We start from the raw sequence: 6020 nt of genomic DNA on the forward strand, positions 1-6020 counted from the left end.
GGTTGGGCTGTGCCCCCTGCCTGCCCGCCCCCTCTTATAGCCCCAATGCAGGGAGGCCATTAGGGTTGCCCCATACCCGGGCTGGGCGTCCCCACTTCCTCCTTCCAGCTCGAGGGCTCGGGAGCTTGGGGGGTCAAAGCTGCACCCCAGGAAGCCTGCAAGGGCTTCAGGCTCAGGCTCGGGGTCCCGGCACCCCCAAGAGACGTAGGAAGCTGGCTCCCACCCACTCCATGCTGGGGGTCCTCTGGACAAGGGGGCTTGTGGCCACAGCCCTCACAGTGACATGCACCCCAGCTTCCACACCTCCAAGGGGGCACTGCCTGCCCCCAGAGGGTCCCCGTAGCCCCAGCAAGGTGGGACGTCGCCGACGTGTGCAGGGGTGGGAAAGAATCCCACTCAGCGGGACAGAAAAGAGGGTGAGGGTCTCAGAGCCCCGCGCTTCCTGAGGCCCACAGGATCGTCTCTCTGCCCTTACTTTGTCAGGGGGAGTCACTCTTCCCTCTAAGGCAGAGCTCTCACCTGGGGCCATTCCTCCCCCAGGGACATCTGGAGGTATCTGGGGACACCTGTGGTCGTCGCGACTGGGGGGCTCCTGGCACGCAGTGGCTGGGACCAGGGATGCTGGCCCCACACGGGAGGGGGCAGGGGGAGACTCTGGTGCCGGGAGACATTTATTTATGTATCTATTTACAACTGACTCATTATTATGAAAAATTTAAACCTACAGAAGCATAGATAGAGGAGCTCACGGAATTTGGGGGCCAAAAAAAAAAGTTTTTAAGCTTTTCATTTTGAAATCATTTCACGCTTACAGCAGTCCGCAGAATTCCCGGATGTGCTGCCCCAGCTTCCCCGGGGCCACGTCTTGCACAAAGTTTGCCCCCTCACAGGCCGCCTGGATTTCACAATCAGCCAGTCTCTGGTCCGGGATCCCCCCCCACACACCCGCACCTCCCCGAGTCTCCTGGGCTCTGGGGCAGCCCCTCAACCTCTCCTGTCCCTCGTGCCGTGTCCTTGGTGGCAACCTGGCGGGTTTTGGGGGGATCGTCCCTCCGAATGGGCTTGCGCGGGGTCCCCACACGGAGATGGGGTCTGCATACCGAGGGGTGGCCCCCGGGACGTGGGACATCATCTCTGAGGTGCCTGTGTGTCCCTCCCGCCGAGTCACACTTTCCCCTTGGGAATGAATGAAAGTCTCTGAGGCACAAACAGCTGCTCTGAGTTTTGCCCGCCAAGGACTCCTGGAGCAGCCTGCGTGCCTCACTGCTTCCCGCCCTGCAGGTGGCTGCCCCTCTGCCGATGCGTTTTTATTTATTTATTTATTTTTATTTTTATTTTTTATTTATTTATTTTTTTTGCGGTACACGGGCCTCTCACTGTTGTGGCCTCTCCCGTTGCGGAGCACAGGCTCCGGACGCGCAGGCTCAGCGGCCATGGCTCACGGGCCCAGCCGCTCCGCGGCATGTGGGATCTTCCCGGACCGGGGCGCGAACCCGTGTCCCCTGCATCGGCAGGCGGATTCTCAACCACTGCGCCACCAGGGAAGCCCTATTTTTTATCTTTTAAATTTTATTGAAGTAGAGTTGATTTCCAATGTTGTGTTAATTTCTACTGAACAGCAAGGTGACTCGGTTTTATATATATATATACATATATATATATATATATATATATATTTTTTTTTTCCCTCCCAGGCTCTTTTTTTAAATTAATTAATTTATTTTTTATATTCTTTTCCATATTCTTTTCCATTATGGTTTATCCCAGGATAGTGAATATAGTTCCCTGTGCTATACAGTAGGACCTTGCTGTTTATCCATCCTATGTATAATAGTTTGCATCTGCTAATCCCAAACTCCCAATCCTTCCCTCCCCCACCCCTCTCCCCCTTGGCAACCATAACTCTGTTCTCTATGTCCATGAGTCTGTTTCTGTTTTGAAGATAAGTTCATTTGTGTCATATTTTAGATTCCACATATAAGTGATATCATATGATATTTGTCTTTCTCTTTCTGACTTCCTTCACTTTGTATGATCATATCTAGGTTCATCCATGTTGCTGCAAATGGCATTATTTCATTCTTTTTTATGGCTGAGTAATATTCCATTGTATACATGTACCACATCTTATTTATCCATTCCTCTGTCGATGGACATTTAGGTTGTTTCCATGTCTTGGCTATTGTAAATGGTGCTGCTATGAACACAGGGGTGCATGTATCTTTTCAAATTATACTTTTGTCTGGGTATATGCCCAGGAGTGGGATTGCTGGATCATATGGTAGCTCTATTTTTAGTTTTTTGAGGAACCTCCATACTGTTTTCCTTAATGGCTGCACCAACTTACATTCCCACCAACAGTGTAGGAGGGTTCTCTTTTCTCCACACCCTCTCCAGCATTTGTAATTTGTAGACTTTTTGATGGTGGCCATTCTGACCGGTGTGAGCTCAGAATTCACACCTCATTGTATTTTTGATTTCCTCTTCTCTAATCATTAGTGATCTTTTCATGTGCCTGGTGGCCAAACGTATTGCGGACGTGTTTTTAAGTCACACATCAGCCCAGTCACTCGGGAAAGGCCGCTGGGCGTCTGGGACTCCGCAGCCCTGCGTGTGGCCCTGACATGTCTCCACAGAAACCCGGGGCTGCTGTGCCTTTTGCTTTCAGAACTGGTTTTTCTCGTTTGACAAGAACATCTCTGCTGGAGTGACACTGTCCGGTCCAGTGGGGCAGGCTGCTTGGTGCCTCGGTTTCCCCACCTGTACAGTGGGGTGATCGTAGTAATAGTTCCTCCCCCAGGGCGACAGCAGGAGGATTTGATAAGTTAGAGTATTGGAGTGTGTGGGCGCGCAGTGAGGTGAGGTGAGCACAGGTGCCAGCCCTGTCGCTGCCACCACACCACTCCCTTCCTTTTTCTGCTGTGCTTCTCCCGGTCTCAGCCCATCCTCTCGGCGGCTGGGCCGGGTCAGCACGTGCCTCTCTCAGATCCAGGCTCTTCTGGGAGCAGACGCGGGGCGGGTACACCCCAGGGTCCGGAGTCCCTTGCCTGGGTTCACATTCTACTGTGCTTTGTGATTCTGGGCTAGAAATGCCACCTCTCTGGGCCTCGGTTTTCCCATCTGTTAATGATGGGGAGTCATGAGAACAACCCCCACCTCAGGGGCTGACTTCCCTAATACAGTTAAGAGCTTGAGGAACCATCAGCTGATGAAAGGGGATACACACAGGGGAGCATCACTCAGCCCTGAAAAGGAGAGAGACACTGACACTCAACTACCACGTGGACGGGCCCCGAGAACACGACGCTCAGGGAGAGAAGCCAGACACAGAAGGACGCACAGGGTGTGATTCCACTGATGGGAAGCGTCCAGAACAGGCAGATCCGCAGACACAGAGAGTGGGTTCCTGGTTGTCAGGGGCTGGGGGAGAGCATGGGGGTGAGTGCTCGTGGGGACAGGGCTTCTTTTCAGGGTGGTGAGAATGTTCTGGAATTAGAAGTGGTGGTTGCACAACCCTGTGACTATACTAAACGCCGCTGAATTGTTAAGCGGGTGGGTTGTATGGTAGGAAAAGTACATTTCGATAAAGCTTTAACTGAAAAAGAAAAAGAAACACACACACACAACCTTGCTAGGTAACTGCCCACGGGGTCCTGGCCGGAAGCTATCACCCCCCAGGGAGCCTCCCGGGGGGTGGGGTGGGGAGGGGAGGGGAGTCACAGCATCAGACAAGACAGGGGGATGGCCCGGGGGCCTCCTCTCTGCTCCAGGCCTGCGGTGGGGGCAGGCAGGTGAGTGCAGGGCTGGGGGGCTGCCTGAAGGCAGAGGCTTGGGAAGGCATGGGACTGGGTGGAGAGCTGGGGGCCCGGGAGCCCTGGGGGTTGTAACTGGGAGGAGGGAACCATCGGGGGCCTCTGGGGGTCGGGTCGGCAGGTGGAGGGGAAGTGGGGCTGGAAGCTGTGGCCTCGGCCCCTTCCCGCTCCAACTGTGGCTGGTGCAACAGGCAACGGCCTCGCGGGAACACAGGCTGGGGCGGGGTGAGGGGGCAAGCGGACCCGAGCCGACCCACCCAGGATCGAGGGAAGGAGCGCGGGAGAGGCTCAGCCTCTGTGTCTCTGCCTCTTTTTCCTTGTCTCTCCTGAAAAAAGAAAAACACAACTTTCTCGAGGGGGCCAGTGCTGGGGGCTCCAAGCTGGGACCATATGCTCTTGGACCCCAACGCCCTAGGGCCTCAGTTTCACCATCTGAACAATCAGCAGGCGGGGCCCCTGGGACCATTCTGGACTCCTGAGCCGCTGACATTCTTCTCTGGGCCTCAGTTTCCCCTTCTATAAAGCAGGACCCATTCTGAACCCCCAATTCCATTCCTGGGTACAAATCCATAGCATTGGAAATCGATGTTCAAACAAAACATGTACACAAATGTCCACAGCGACGTGATTCACATTAGCCAGGGCGGAACCAACCCAGATGCCCATCGACGGACGATGGATATACACCCCTCCACACCCGGGAACGTCACTCAGCCGTGAAAAGGGGTGAAGCCCTGACACTCACTACAGTGTGGACGGACCCTGAGGACACGCTGCTCAGTGAGAGAAGCCAGACACAGAAGGACACACAGCGCGTGATTCCTTTGATGGGAAACGTCCAGAAGAGCCCAGTCCACAGGGACAGAGCGTTAGTGGTTAGTGGTTGTCAGGGGCTGAGGGAGGGGGAGGAGAGGTGACTGCTGATGGGGACGGAGCTTCTTTTTGGGGTGATGGAATGTTCTGGAACTGGACAGCGGTGAGGGTTGCACAACCTAGTGAAATACACTAAAAACCACTGAATCGTTCCCTTTAAAAGAGTGAATTTTATGTTATGTGAATTTCACTGCAATAAATTATGAAAAACAAACAAACAGACCCAGGACCCACAGACCAGGCCTGTAGGATAGGGTGAGGGCCTGGCACACAGCTGGTGCCCAATAAGCGCCAGCAACGCCAGTGGTGACAGGAGCTCCCTGGGCCTCGGGCTCCCCATCTGTAAAATGGCTTAATGGCAACACAACTAACCTCGGTGGCCGGTGAGTGTGGGCCATCGCTGGGGGCTTCTGGGCCAGTGAGGGGGTGGAGGGCGCGCGGTCAGGGCAGGGGGCTCGGGACCGCACAGACCGCGACGCTACCCGGCTCGGGGCACAGCACCGCCCCTTCGAGCCCCTCCCCTCCCCTGCGTGTTGGGGCGTCAGCAGGGCCTCCAGGAGAAGAGCAGAGCTGGGCATCTCCATTTTGGCTCCGACGCAGGCTGGGCTGAGCCTCTTGCACAGCTGTGTGCTACCGCCCGCCCCGGGCCTCTGTGGTCTCTCTACTGCCAGCACTGGATCCTTTGCAGCCTCTTTCCCTCGAGCCACGTGGCAGGACCTGTCCCCGTCTCGTGCAAGGTGACACGTGGGCAACCCCCAGGGCGGCATCTGGTTCGGATGCCCGACCCGTCCCCACCACCCCGTCCCCCTCCACCCCAGACGAGACACCGCAGACGGCAGGCTTCGTGATCAACCCCCTGGGTGAAAAGCCCACCTCCCAGGAGGCCAGCGGGCATTTCTCACGCACTGGGTGAGGGGCAGTGGTTCCACATCGTCAAGAGCCTTCTGTGTTTCTTTTCTGTGAACTGTTTACATCCTTGACCCACTTTTTTACTACTGGGCTCTAATTTTTTTCCTTACTGATTTTAGGTGCACATTATATCTATGATATTATAAATATATAAGATACATATATTATAAATATATACTATAAATATTAATGTTTAATATTTACACAATGGATTTATTATATTTTATTATGAGTTATTAAGTATATATTTTTAAAATACAAGCATGATATGTAATAGATACTAATATGTAATGTAATGTATGGTTTATTTTTATTTTTATTTTATTTTTATTTTTTTTTTTTGTGGTATGCGGGCCTCCCCCTGTTGTGGCCTCTCCCGTTGCGGAGCACAGGCTCCGGACGCGCAGGCGCAGCGGCCGTGGCTCA

Source organism: Physeter macrocephalus, chromosome 2 (assembly GCF_002837175.3).
Source record: "Physeter macrocephalus isolate SW-GA chromosome 2, ASM283717v5, whole genome shotgun sequence".
Classification (NCBI taxonomy): domain Eukaryota; kingdom Metazoa; phylum Chordata; class Mammalia; order Artiodactyla; family Physeteridae; genus Physeter; species Physeter macrocephalus.